The sequence below is a fragment of the Lissotriton vulgaris genome, chromosome 10, assembly GCF_964263255.1.
Source record: "Lissotriton vulgaris chromosome 10, aLisVul1.2, whole genome shotgun sequence".
NCBI classification, from domain to species: domain Eukaryota; kingdom Metazoa; phylum Chordata; class Amphibia; order Caudata; family Salamandridae; genus Lissotriton; species Lissotriton vulgaris.
Window position 1 is genome coordinate 468,924,328 of NC_141698.1, and position 15,863 is coordinate 468,940,190.

Here is a 15,863-nt window from a genome sequence, read left to right on the forward strand (position 1 = left end):
AGTTAATAATGTAAAATTTATATAGCAGTGCTTTCCAAACTTCTTAGAAACAAGACCCAATTTTTTGTAAACCGATATTGGCAACCCACCCAGCTTTAAAGGACATGAGGTAGTTTTTTCTCAATATCATAGAAGCATCATATGATAGTGCACTGTCAATTACATAAACCACATTTTCCTTTGAAGTGGCCACTAAATTTTACAGACATACTGTTTTACTGATAAAACTATATTGAACACAAATGATAATGTGTTTGTCAAGACGTAGCCAAATATTTAACCTCTGGCTTTGATGCGCAGCAAACGCGACAAAATGAATATAGAATTTAAAGGATTTTTCATTGCTTTTTATAGCTTGTACTTTTGTGACGAAGTAAACATCGGGTGGCGACCCACTAGTGGGTCATGAACCACAGTTTGCGTAACAACGTTCTACAGGGAGAATGGTACCACTAAAGAACATGTGTATATATTTGAGTATACAAAATCAAAAGGGAGAGCTTGGGAGGAAGAAAGGGGGTACGTCCCTTCCTCAAATCAGTACAAGACTTAAACAATGTGGACAAACCCACTGTGTATGCAATTAAATCACTGTGAATAGTAAGAACATGGACCCATTAGGTGTTCCTAAAAGACCCCTCATACACCAACCTGGTTGGTGTCATGCTTCATCATTGGGGTCCCAACCGGGGGCAGAGTGCCTTCCGGTTGTGCTACGATGCCTGACTACAGCGGAGCTGGTGTGGTGCATAAATGTGATGTGAGGTGAAGTATTTACAGTTAAAAATATCTCTGAGAATCCTAGCCAATAACTTTAATAGTGGCGGCTCAGGATATAGTTAAAAAAGAGATACCATGTCTCGTGCAACTAATCTGGAGTTATCTACCATGAGTTGCAGTATGTGTGGCAGTCTACATGTTGCAGCCCATAAAAACAATTGCATGGGCATTCTCCAGGACCAAAATGTGAATAAAAATGAGTGAAAAAGGTGGTAGGTGCCACGTGAAACCTTTTGTGATGCCTACACACATGCTAAGGTGTGTGGATCGGAAGTGTCTATGTACTTAGTGACACTTCAGAAAAATACAATTTTTCGGCCAACAAAGCTGGAAAATCGGGGCTCGGGGGGAGGAATGCTCATCCACGTAACCGATTTGGTTAAGGGGTCCCTCCTCTGTAAACCTGATTCGGTCCTGCATAGTCCCGGCTGGTGCAACCAGGACGAGCCAGGTCCTGAAGAAAGCCCTTGTAATTGTTTTTACGGGCTGAGGCGTCGTAGCACAACCGGGAGGCACTCGGCCCCCCGGTTAGGACCCCAATGATGAAGCATGGAGGGGTCTTTTAAGAACACCTAATGGGTCCATGTTTATTTATTTATTTATTCATTTTCTTATATAGCGCAGGAATCGATCCCCAAGGGGATATCTCCGCGCTTGCGCCTGGGTGCAAATGCTAGACTGATAGTAGAGATGTAGAGCTGCCAGAGAACTATGAGGTCGAATAAAGATAGGTTTTTAGGCCCTTCCTGAAGGAGTGAAAATTTAAGTTGGTTTTCAAGACAAGTGGAAGAGAATTCCAGAGAATGGGGGCTTTGTAGGAAAGGGCACGTCCTTCTTGTCTCACTCTCCTAATCCTAGGGGCCTGAAGCAGTTGCTGATTGCTAGAGCGGAGAGAGCGTCCGGAGCTATATGGGATAAACTTATCTGTTAGATAATTGGGGCCTATACCAAAGAGGCATTTGTGAATGGTGCCACCGATTTTATATTTAACCCGCTGCCAAACTGGCAGCCAATGAAGGCTATCCAGAAGCGAGCGGGAAGAGGTTCTGGGCTGGGCATTGAGTACCAGTCTTGCTGCGGTGTTCTGGACCACTTGCAGACGATTCAGTTGATCCTCGTTGGTCGAGATGAGTAGGCCATTGCAGTAGTCCAATCTACTGATCACCAACGTCTGGACCAAGGTCTTACGATGGTGGTCAGGCAAAAGTGGAAAAACACGACGCAGGAGTCCGATGGTGTGGAAATATAGCCCGGCAACTTGTTTGACATGTTCTTTGAGCACCAGTGCCTGATCCAAACGCACTCCAAGATTTTTAACGGTAAGTTTTGGACTTGGCACTGGCCCAAGATCTAAAGGCCACCATTCTGGGGACCACAGAAGCGGGGCCTCTCCGAATAACATCACCTCTGTTTTGCCTACATTACATTGAAGGCAGTTTTGCAGCCATCCAGCTAGAAACAGCCCTCATACCATCCGCAAAAGATTTCCTTATTGCTGGAGTGAGGGAATGGAAAGGAAACAGGAGCTGGGTGTCATCAGCGTAGGACACCGGTGTGAACCCATATTCTCTCACAATGTCAGCCAGGGGTGCCACATACACATTAAATAGTGTAGGGCTTAAGCATGAGCCTTGTGGCACTCCCTTGGTGAGCTCCCTAGAGATGGATTGATGGGAGCCCAGTCTGACACCTTGTGAGCGGCCTTTGAGAAAACTCTGTACCCAGGACAGTGCCACACCCCCTATGCCCACTTCCCGCAGGCGGCCGAGAGAGAAGAATTTCATGTGACACCGTGTCGAAGGCCGCGGACAAATCTAACAGCACCAGAATCATTGAGCCCCCTCCATCTAGTGTCATTCTGATCGTATCGGTCACTGAGAGGAGGGCAGATTTGGTGCTGTGATTGGGTCTATATCTCGATTGCGAGGGGTCCAGACCGCCCGCTGTCTCGATGAAATTTGACAGACAGGTGTTCACATGCTTCTCGGCCATCTTGCTAAAGTATGGTAAAAGGGAGATGGGTCGGAGGTTGGAAAGATCCATCCATGGGTGTGCCGTGTTCTTACGAATAGGGTTCACCACCGCTTTCTTCCATTCCATAGGTACCTGCCCTTCCTTGAGTGAAAGATTTAAAACAGATGTGACCACAGGTCCAATCAAAGTACTCAGGGGGGCAATCAATTTGTCAGGAAGAAAATCATCCGGGGAACCAGATTTTATATGATTGATGAGATTGAAAAAGTCAGTATCATTAATCGGTGGAAAGGTGGTAAATGAATGGTTCACAAGTGTGGATGATTTAGGTGGACTAGGAGAGCTGTTCATCTTACTGGAGGCCATCATAATTTTATCATAGATCGTATTGATTTTATTTTCAAAAAACATGGAGATGTCATCACAAAGAGGCTGTGAAAAGTCATCCCAACTTTCGCAGGCCATCGGTTTTACGAAGGTCTGTAGTATTTTATAGAGCTCTTTAGTAGAGTTGCCTGCATCATCAAGTTGTTGAATAAGACTATTCTTCCTAGCTAGCCTTATATTTTTATAGTAATTCGATTGAGCCTCTTTATATGCCCTCTTATTCTCCTCTGATTGGGGTTTCCTCCACTTCCTCTCTATTTTTCTGCAACCCTGTTTCTCAACTCTAAGTGCTTCGGTATACCAAGTTTCTTGCTTAGAGGTGGGATATTGTTTGTGCAGTTTTAATGGTGCAAGAGTGTCTACTGCTACTGTGAGAGAGTCAATACATTTAGAGAGGACTAAATCCACGTTATCTGTCTCAGTGAAGATTGGTTTCTTCCATACTATCTCTAGCTCTTCTACTGTTACTTTATGCCATTGTCGTCTCCAGATAGATGGGAGCGATGGCTTAAGGGAGGGTTTAGAGACACCCAATAAGGAAAATTCCACTAAATAGTGGTCAGACCAGCTTATCTGGGTTGCAGGATGGCATTGTATGTCAGGGCAGTTAGAAAAGAGTATGTCCAGTGTGTGGCCTCCTTTATGTGTAGGGCCCTTGTTGTACATTTCAAGGCCTAAGGTAGAGAGATCTGCTAAAAAAGTTGAGGTCTCTGGGTGTGAGAGAATTTCAACATGAATGTTAAAATCACCCAAGAGGATAAAGTTTTCTTTGGCTTTAAAATGAGGTGCTAATGCTTCCACCAGGGATAGGGTGAAACCCAGTAGGGGCCCAGGTGGGCGATATACTAGGGCACCTTTCCAAAAGGTTTTAGTATCAGAGCTTATTTTAAAAATCATTATTTCCATAGATAAACAGTGGAATTGCTCCAGTATGACAACCTTCAACTCTTCCTTGTGTAGGATGGCTAATCCACCCCCAGTTTTGTTGGGCCGATCAAAATGTAAAAATTTGTAGCCTAAAGGAACCCCTAGTGTTATTGCGGGAACTGTATGGGTTTCATCCAGGACTCAGTTAGGAAGCATATATCAGGCTGTAAGGAAAACACAAGGTCCCACAGTTTTAAATGATGTTTGGGCAAAGAACGCACATTCAGTAGATGGCCCCTCAGGCCGCGTTGAGGCAGAGATTTTAATCGTTTAACCCCAGCAGTTGGTGCAATTTGGGATGCCTGAAACTGGCAATGTATGCAGGAAAACGGACCCTCTGGACACGGCCAGGAGGTTCGATTACATCCTTTAAGAGGGGCAGAACAAAGATGATGTAATGCAGTGCTGGAGTACCTTATTTTAGGTGCCTTTAGGACTGTAGAGGTTGCACGAGGAGTAGAGCCCATGGCCCCTGGCCCCGTCCTGGCGCGGACGGGCGCAGACGGGCTACTCTTTGGCTCCTCTTAGGCGATCTCGTAGGTGATCCACTGCGCGCGACCGCTGCATGCCCGAAGTGGGAGGAGGGCTTTATTCACAGTGATTTAACTGCATACACATAGTGGGCTCATCCATATTTGAGTACAACAGAGGAAATGAAAGTATAAAACATTATAGTCCAAAAAAATAAATCTGTGTTTTCTGTTTCTCCCTTATTTTTTACTCCAGACTTTTGACGACTTGACGACTAGGACAGGACATTGACAAGGTAAGGAAAAACAATTGCTTGGAAAGTTCATTTATTAACTCTACTAATAAAAGCACTTCAGCAAAAGAGTGATTATTCCAGGTGGTTTTGATTGAATGTCACATTAAAAAACAACTTCCTAGTTGTATAACTATTTGGACATAGTGCACACAGTAGATAACACTTACTATTGTCTCATAAATACTAAAAGAGGGTCTGATGTTTAGTGACCTAGGACCAGAAGTGTCAAGATACCCTTTTGCGATTCTCAAATAGCGATTTTTAAGGAATCTCTATTTCAGAATTGCAAAATGGTATGTATGTAAAAATTCGCTAATTTTTACCGATTTCTTAAAACTCCTTAATTGCAATTAGCAAATTGCTAATCGCAATTAAGGAATAATTTCCCATTCATTTCTATGGGCCAGCCTGTTGCAGTCCTGAAGTATGCATGGGTGCACATGTGGTGCACATACATGCCCTAAGTGCATGTAGTGCATCACATGGCACTTTGAAAAATGCTAAATTTTACATTTTTCCAAGGAATTCGCAACTTACCACCAACTAGAAGTGGTAATTTGAGATTCCTTAAGGACATTTTTAAAATTTTTTGGCTTCTTACATTACATTTAAGGAATTCCAAATTTTGCAAATCCTTAAATGCAATTGCAAAATAAGGAATCGCAAATTTTGTGATTCCTTATTTTGCATGCAGATTTGGGTGATACATACCATTTTGCGAAAATGCGTTCGCAAACTTTCGGCGTTTGCGAACGCATTTGGGCATGATACATATGGCCCCTAATAACACCAGACAATGGCATCACTACATTTTAAAGAATGCCAAGGTAAAATTTTAAGTTTATATAATTTACCTTGCTATGAAAGTCTGATTAATACTCACAAATTCTCAAATAGTTTTAGTCAAGAACCCATGTGTGTGGCCTCCTTTATGTGTAGGGCCCTTGTTGTACATTTCAAGGCCTAAGGTAGAGAGATCTGCTAAAAAAGTTGAGGTTTCTGGGTGTGAGGGAATATCAACATGAATGTTAAAGTCACCCAAGAGGATAAAGTTTTCTTTGGCTTTAAAATGAGGTGCTAATGCTTCCACCAGGGATAGGGTGAACCCCAGTAGGGGTCCAGGTGGGCGATATACTAGGGCACCTTTCCAATAGGTTTTAGTATCAGAGCTTATTTTAAAAATCATTATTTCCATAGATAAACAGTGGAATTGCTCCAGTATGACAACCTTCAACTCTTCCTTGTGTAGGATGGCTAATCCACCCCCAGTTTTGTTGGCCGATCAAAATGTAAAAATTTGTAGCCTAAAGGAACCCCTAGTGTTATTGCGGGAACTGTATGGGGTTTCATCCAGGACTCAGTTAGGAAGCATATATCAGGATGTAAGGAAAACACAAGGTCCCACAGTTTTAAATGATGTTTGGGCAAAGAACGCACATTCAGTAGAAAGCCCCTCAGGCCGCGTTGAGGCAGAGATTTTAATCGTTTAACCCCAGCAGTTGGTGCAATTTGGGATGCCTGAAACTGGCAATGTATGCAGGAAAACGGACCCTCTGGACACGGCCAGGAGGTTCGATTACATCCTTTAAGAGGGGCAGAACAAAGATGATGTAATGCAGTGCTGGAGTACCTTATTTTAGGTGCCTTTAGGACTGTAGAGGTTGCACGAGGAGTAGAGCCCATGGCCCCTGGCCCCGTCCTGGCGCGGACGGGCGCAGACGGGCTACTCTTTGGCTCCTCTTAGGCGATCTCGTAGGTGATCTACTGCGCGCGACCGCTGCATGCCCGAAGTGGGAGGAGGGCTTTATTCACAGTGATTTAACTGCATACACATAGTGGGCTCATCCATATTTGAGTACAACAGAGGAAATGAAAGTATAAAACATTATAGTCCAAAAAATAAATCTGTGTTTTCTGTTTCTCCCTTATTTTTTACTCCAGACTTTTGACGACTTGACGACTAGGACAGGACATTGACAAGGTAAGGAAAAACAATTGCTTGGATAGTTCATTTATTAACTCTACTAATAAAAGCACTTCAGCAAAAGAGTGATTATTCCAGGTGGTTTTGATTGAATGTCACATTAAAAACAACTTCCTAGTTGTATAACTATTTGGACATAGTGCACACAGTAGATAACACTTACTATTGTCTCATAAATACTAAAAGAGGATCTGATGTTTAGTGACCTAGGACCAGAAGTGTCAAGATACCCTTTTGCGATTCTCAAATAGCGATTTTTAAGGAATCTCTATTTCAGAATTGCAAAATGGTATGTATGTAAAAATTCGCTAATTTTTACCGATTTCTTAAAACTCCTTAATTGCAATTAGCAAATTGCTAATCGCAATTAAGGAATAATTTCCCATTCATTTCTATGGGCCAGCCTGTTGCAGTCCTGAAGTATGCATGGGTGCACATGTGGTGCACATACATGCCCTAAGTGCATGTAGTGCATCACATGGCACTTTGAAAAATGCTAAATTTTACATTTTTCCAAGGAATTCGCAACTTACCACCAACTAGAAGTGGTAATTTGAGATTCCTTAAGGACATTTTTAAAATTTTTTGGCTTCTTACATTACATTTAAGGAATTCCAAATTTTGCAAATCCTTAAATGCAATTGCAAAATAAGGAATCGCAAATTTTGCGATTCCTTATTTTGCATGCAGATTTGGGTGATACATACCATTTTGCGAAAATGCGTTCGCAAACGCCGAAATTCTGTGAATTTCGGCGTTTGCGAACGCATTTGGGCATGATACATATGGCCCCTAATAACACCAGACAATGGCATCACTACATTTTAAAGAATGCCAAGGTAAAATTTTAAGTTTATATAATTTACCTTGTTATGAAAGTCTGATTAATACTCACAAATTCTCAAATAGTTTTAGTCAAGAACCCATGTGAGAAATGATCTCCACGTGTGGTTATTGTTATATTCCAGTATTCAAAGTACATTCTATTCTATGTTATTCTGTGTCATATAAGGAAACAGTTTCCAGTTGACCAAAGCATCCATTCCACTACTGTTGTCAAGTAGAAACGGAATCTTTTTTTTTGTCCTCATTTAAAGATAATATGCTTCCATAATCAAAACAAGATATATCTAGAAACGATATCATCCTAGAAAAACACACTGAAGGATGGCATAATCTCTACAGTGAATTATAGTACTAATGTAAGGAAGGACGATTGTATGACTTTAGAAAGTAGTCATTGCCATCAACCTCCAACTCTTGCTAATACCCAACTCGAGTGAAGTGTAGTTTTAAGGAATCACTATCTGAAATCTAAAACTGTTTCTAGGAGGAGAACATGGCGGCAGACGGCTGAGCTGCCGTCGCGCTCCGTGATGCGAACCTTGGCTTGCCTTGCTCGGTGACCCAGCCTGATTGACCTGACCTGCTTCCTAGCTAGAAATGCTCGTCGAGTTGTTCGTTCGTTCGTTGAGACAATTCCTCCACCTTTCTAGTCATCGCTATCTGCTTTGTCGGAGAAATGTAAACTAGCCGACTTTTTTTTTTTCCGGGCTGTTTACCTCTGACGGGAGTCCTTTCACTGTGTCAATGCCCTGTAATGGTGGTAGTAGCGGTCGAGTAATTGGAGCGGTCTCCCGAGACCCAGTGTTGGAGGTCGGGAGCTGCGGCACAGCGAATCCCTCTGAGCCAGTGTCGGTGCACGATCACCGCGTTGCTGCGGTAGAGACCCTTGAAGCTGCTGGTATCGGCGGAGAAGAGGAAGAAACACCGCTTGCAGTTTTGAAGAGCGTGACACCGCAGCGGTGGTTTGTAGCAGCCCTGGAGCTGAGGAGGGGGAGGAGAGCCCGAAACCTGGTGAGAGTTTCGTGTGGGATTTCAGCCAAAGCTGGTGAGTTTTCTGCGTCAATACCTCCTGTGAGACTGGCCTCTGAGGCTTCCGGGGCGGAGGAGGGGTGTTACAGCAGCAGGTGGTGGGGTCCCCAAAAGGTGAGCAGTACTGATCTGAGCTCCTCCACATTGATCCAGACCAGATCTAAAGGGCAAAGTTGTAAGAGGGGTGGGAAAGTGTTGGCAACTCCCTTGGTTAACTATCCAGAGCTGAAGGAAAAGGGATCCTCGTATTTAACAGCTGAGGTGAAGAGTAAGGAGACACGCTCAACTAAAACTAAATCCAAGGCTAAAACCAAGCAAAATCTAAAAGTGTTTATTCTACAGAACAAGGTTCTAGAATTACCCCATCTCTGCGCGCATATTTTAAGGCTTTGCCGCAAGTGTTGCGCCTTTCTAAGAACCAGGAAATGGCAGCCCTGTTTGATGGTGTACAAGCTGACCCTCCGCTTGTAATGGAACAGGATACTGCCTTTAACCCTACATCAACAGTGAGCTCATGCTCAGCTCTGTCTACAGATTTAGATATGGTCGCAACCCCCTCATGGCCTCAGTGCAAGAAGGTGCAGTATCCACAATGCCTATAGCCCCTGTAATGCCTCAAACTCAGCTCCCTTTTGACATTCTTGACTCTCTCGGTAAATTACCTGCAGCGAACACTATATCGTTAGCCTTGAATTTGGTTGAGGAAGGGGTGAATATAAACATGAAGAGAGTCGGAGGCCCAAGTGGTGGTACATGTCAGGTCTTACAACAGCATACGATGCTGGAGTCAGCCGTCACGATTTTTGATGGACCTATACAGGGGTTGGTAAATGGAATGGGAACAAGAAGCGAACGCCCCATACCAGACAACGTCGGTGCTGAGATCTCATTGCAGTCTCCTATACAATCTATCTGTACTAATTTAACTCAAGCATACACTATAACAGGTATAACAGCAGAGTCATTGATGGCAATGTTTTCCACACTCACCCAAGATATAAAGAGGGGTTTTGAGGAGTCCTCGGCTAACCAAGCAGAGATGAGGCGTTATTATGAGTCCCTTGATACCAAACTAAAGGGCCTGGCATCAAGAACAGGCATATTAGAAGAGAATATGGGAGCATTGTCACTGCATGTTGATAAAGCAGAGGAGGATATAGTGAAGTTACAGAGAGAGGACCAGACCCTTCAGGACAGGATGGAGGTGTTGGAGAATAACGCCAGACACAGTAATATACGGGTTCTTAATGTGCCTGAAGGATCTGAGGGCTCAGAAATTAAACAGTTTATGGTTCAGCTCTTGAAGGATTCACTAAGCCTAGGATGTTCAGTTGAGGAGCTCACTACTGATATCCAACGGGTGCACAGAGAACCATTTAAACATAACCCACAAAGAACTAAACCTCGTAAGATCCTGATCAACTTCCATACATATGCCCTTAAGGAGCAGATTCTCAACCAGGCTCTTAAACAGAAATCTCTATCAGGGAAGTGATTCTCTTTTCAAATAAGATCAGACCTGGCCCGGGTCACACTTGAAAGACAGTGGGAACTGGGTAGGCGCTTAGATGCCTTCAGGAGGGTGGGCGCCACAGCGAAGATAACCTTCACCGCAGCGTTAAAAGTTATGCATAATAACAAAATGTATAATATCAGGACAGTAATTGCAGCGGATGAGCTTTTGTTGGAGCTGGGTAATAAGAGTTCTGCTATATAGGGGAGAACAGGTCTTAAAGACCCCGAGTCATGTGATTTTGTGGGGGTTCCCCCTTTTTTTTTTTAAGGAAATTCCTAAAGGCTAGATATCTGATACTGCGAAAGGGAAGGAATAAAAGGGAAAAAAAAAGATTAAAGAAATGGGCGGGAAGAAGGGGGAAAAAAAAGCTGGTAGTAGCTACACATATAAAGCACATAATGGGAAATCTATATATATATATTAGCGAGGTTATTTGGTTATCTTTTCCACCACTGCCTCTGCCCTTTTATATTGTTTTTCTAGCACATAAGGTAGTCCTCTACACAAGGGGTTGGGTTCTAGCTCAGGTTGGGACCGGGTGCGTGAGTTGGGGTTCGTAGGGGGGGTGCCATCTACTGGATTTGATCCGGTTAGATACATCCGGGGTTCTCCACGGGAGGGGGGGATGGAGGGGGCAGGGAGGTTGGGAGGAGGGGGGGTAAAAATTAAAAAAATTCTCATTTGTCACCTTAATGTATTGTCTTATGGAGTTCAGGGGATATTGTATAGTTTGGAGAAGAGTCTGTTCTGGTTAGAGCCCTGTTTCAAGTGGTATAGCGGTACACCCAGGCCTTGCTATATGGCAAGAGATCGGCTGATTTTTCTCCCTCTACTTTTTCGTTGGGGATGGCTAATCTAAAGATATGTTCTTGGAACATAAATGGCCTGCGGACTAAACCCAGAGCTAGAAAACTATTTCAATACCTCCGCGACATGGATGTGCAGGTTATCCTGCTCCAGGAAACCCATCTGACCCAAGCTGAGTTAGATGTTTGTTTGAAGAAAAACAGGCGGATTGACTTTGCGGTCTCCACCTCCCAAAATACAAACATAAGGGGAGTATCTTTGATGTTTAAAAAACAACTAAAGGCAAGATTGTTAAACTCCATGGTAGACCCAGGGGGTAGATGGGTCATCGCACTAATAAATATCTTGGGGGCCCAATTTACCTTGGTGGGGTATTATGGCCCGAATCAAGATGACCCCTCAGTATTAGAGACCATTTTTTCTCATCTCTTATCTTTCCCTGAGCCAGTAATATTTGCCGGCGATTTTAATATAGTACTTGATCCACTTTTGGACAAGTCTCCAAACAACCGGTCCGTATCCCTTCAAAGTATAGTTTTTTTTTGCTTAGTTCTATGAAGCAGTATGGGTACGTGGATGTTTGGAGGGAAAGATCTGGGACTCAGCAAGGGGTCTCTTTTAGAAATTATAAATATCATCATCAATCCCGGATTGATTTTGTATTGGTCAGCAAGAGTTTAGTGTCTGCTGTTAAAGGTATACAATATTTACCTATACATCTATCTGATCATTCAGCCGTGGTATTGGATTTATCAATAACCCTTAATGCCTCACGTAAAAGATGGACATTTGATCGTTCCCTGCTCTCCCACCCTGATGACATCTTATTTCTTAAAATGGAGGTCCGGCATTTTCTTAATGAGAATGTTGGGTCAGTTGACAATGGTATCGTCTGGGACTCCCTAAAGGCGTTTTTACGAGGCCTATCACCACTAAGGTGTCCTATAGAAGGAGGGAGTATAGGGAGGCTGTCGCTTCGCTTGAAGCAAATATAGCCAATGCCCAATATGATATCGATATCAACGGGGCTTCCTCGGTAACCCTTTTATCAAAGTTACAAAGTAATCTTCTCTCCTTAAAAGGGAAATTATCCTCAATCTTGAACCAGCGTGTTCAAGAAAGATGGGATGTTAGTAAGATCGCCCATTTTGAGTACGGTGAGGGTGCAGGGAAACTATTAGCCTGGAAATCCAAAACCGATCAAATTCGTAACAACATAGATCTGATCACGGTTAACCCCTTCAGTGCTGATGACAAAGCCAGCTCGTCATGGGCTTTACCTGCCCTGTGCTTATGACGAGCTGGCTTTGTCATGTAAAGTGGGATTTATTAAATTGCAGCACCCAGGGGGAAAAACCATAGCAGCCAAGGTGTTAATAACATCTCAAAAACATCGGATACGGATATAAGACAGGCTTTTAGAGATTTCTTTCAGGAAATCTATTATGAGGATAAAATAACTGAACCTGGCCAAATTAGGAAATGGTTAAATCAAACAGCTTTGCCGACTTTATCGAGCGAACAGAGTGATCATATGGAAAGCATAATCACAGAGGGAGAAGTTGTAAAGGCTATTTAATGTGCAAAGAAAGGGAAAGCTGCAGGACCGGATGGTCTACCAGCAGAAATCTATAGAGCATTGGTGCAAGAACTAGCCCCCTTTTTGACAACTTTGTTTAACCAAATCCTACAAGACGGTATGTGTCCTCCATCATCTTGGGATAATGCCTCTATAACCTTAATACTAAAACCTGGAAAGGCACCTTCAGCATGTGGGTCGTATAGACCCATATCGATTCTGAATGTGGATTATAAGATTTTTACCACAATACTCGCTAATAGTTGGCAATGGTGGCACCTGAAATCCTTTATTCAGATCAGAAAGGGTTTGTGAAGGGACGGCAATTATACAAACTAACGTATGATTTAATAAGGGCAATAGATATGGCCTCTTTGGAGTCCCTCCCCTTGGCGATCCTCACGCTTGACGCAACCAAGGCCTTCGACAGAGTGAACTGGGCTTACCTGTCGGAGGTCTTGGCGAAATTCAACGTGGGTGAAAAGATGCGGAGAGTAATTAGCCTCCTATTCCAGAATCCGAGTGCCTGCATCTTGGTAAATGGTATACTATCTGAGCCTTTGAACATCTCAAGAGGTACTAGGCAGGGCTGCCCTCTCTCCCCACTCTTGTTCGACTTATACATTGAACCATTTGCACAGAGTCTAAGGGAGAGTTTCAACATCAGACCGTTCATGTATAAAGGGTGGGAGAGAAAGGTGGCCCTATACGCCGATGATATTCTAGTATACACCTCAGAGGTACATACCGCGCTACCAGCAGTTTTAAGGCTGGCCTCGGAGTTTGGAGAAATATCTGGGTATCAGATTAATCCTGATAAAACAGAAATGTTGATTTGGAACGAAGATCAGATTCCAGCAGATATCACGATACGCCCAGGGAATAAGTTGAGATACTTGAGTATTAACATAATCAAGGATATTAACCAGATGGCTAAGATAAACTTTGTTGCTGTCGCTAAAGAATGTCGTAAATTGTTAACTTCATGGGCACAACTTCCTTTATCATTTTTAGGTAGGGTAAATTTGATTAAAATGTCTATCTTACCTAAGGTTTCTTTTCTTTTTAACACTATTCCATTATATTTTGATCCCGTATTAATAAATAAATTACAATCAGATATTAACTCCTTCATCTGGGGTAACCGACTCTCGAGGATTTCCTGGAAAAAGCTTAGGAGGCGTAGAGAAAAAGGTGGAATCGCGGCCCCAGATTTTCAACTATATGCATGGGCATTTCAATTATCACATGCCAGAATACTTCTTAAAAATCCATCGGGGTACGGGATCGAATCTTTGTATTCCACTCTTCTCACAGGTGAAGGGGTTAGTCATTCAGGGTTTTTGTTTAAATTTGGAGATCCTAAGTTCTTTAAAAAAATTAAGTTGAAGATTCTGCAAGGATTTGCCAAGTTATGGGCACAGATAACAAAATCTATTAAGGCAGGGTACTACAATAGTAGGACTCCACTGTGGGATCTCCCAGAGACCCCCACCTGGTTGAGAGATAACCTATCGACACCAATTAAGGAAGCTGGATTGACTGTGTGGGGGGCTTTGTTTATAGAAGGAGAGCTACTTCCGTGGGAATATCTCAGAAACACCATTGGTATAAACTTTGCTAGGTTTAAATACTTACAAATAGACAGCTGGTCCCAAGCATACAAGTCCAGCACAACGCGTGGAAATAAATTCCCTATAGGAGGTCACAGTCAATTAATAGCATCCTTGGTTGAAAACCTCCCGCTAAAAAGGAAATTTCAATTTGGTATAACTTGATTATGGAGGAAAGAGACAGAGATTTCTCACTACCAGAGGACCTTTGGTCATCAACTATAATGGGACGGAATCTACAAACCCTCTGGGGCCTATCTTGTGGAATGTTGTGGGACGTAGTGAAACCATCTTGGCTCTGTAGAAATCACATCTTTACTATTCATAGGGCCTACTACTCCCCATTAAGGCTTTCGATATTTACACTGGGGAGCCAGGTAGCATGTCCTAAATGTGGTGAGGTAGCTGATTCGGACTGTCATATGTTTTTTGAGTGTCCTGTTCTGTCAACTTTTTCGGAGGGCATAAAAAGAACTTTGTCTCTATCTTTGAACTCGAGGATAGTCCTCGATCTCCCACTGATCATCTTTGGCATTATGGAAAATCTTCAAAGCTCAGAGAAGAAGCTAGTTTTCCATTCTATCTTGCTTGCTAGGAGGGAGATATGCAGAAGATGGAAAGACCCTTTGCCCCCTACAATAGAAGACTGGTATTCCTCGACTCTATCTGTTTCCAGATTAGACCTGGGTAGGTCTAGTAACTCAAAGAAAAAGGCGTTTTGGCATATACTAACTGGGCACATTGATCTCCCGTTTTTTTTTTTTTCCCCCGGGTCCAATGATTAAGCCACATGGATACATCCCAGGGCCTGGTACTATTGTGGACTCTTCCACTCTTATTTTTAATGATTGGTTTCCGTCTGGTGAAATGGAGTTGGTCCAGAATGAGGAGCTGAGGGTTGAGTTTGGATAGTTGATTTTGAACCCCACCAGCTAAGATATCTGCTGAGACAGTATCCCGCTCGTACACCACTGAACTTCATCATCAAAACAGATCATTGTGGCAAATGAGGACAAAAAGAAAAATAATGGCATCACTACATTTTAAAGAATGCCAAGGAAAAATTTTAAGTTTATATAATTTACCTTGTTATGAAAGTCTGATTATTACTCACAAATTCTCAAATAGTTTTAGTCAAGAACCCATGTGAGAAATGATCTCCACGTGTGGTTATTGTTATATTCCAGTATTCAAAATACATTCTATTCTACGTTATTCTGGGTCATATAAGGAAACAGTTTCCAGTTGACCAAAGCATCCATTCCACTACTGTTGTCAAGTAGAAACTGAATCTTTTTTTTCTTTTTTTTGTCCTCATTTAAACATAATATGCTTCCATAATCAAAACAAGATATATCTAGAAACGATATCATCCTAGAAAAACACACTGAAGGATGGCATAATCTCGACAGTGAATTATAGTACTAATGTAAGGAAGGACAATTGTATGACTTTAGAAAGTAGTCATTGCCATCAACCTCCAACTCTTGCTAATACCCCACTCGAGTGAAGTGTAGTTTTAAGGAATCACTATCTGAAATCTAAAACTGTTTCTAGCAGCACACATTACAACTTGCTGAGGCTCAATGAACTGTTAATACAATAATGTACTGATTCTGACCATTCTCCGAGGACAATGCTTGGGACTACGACTT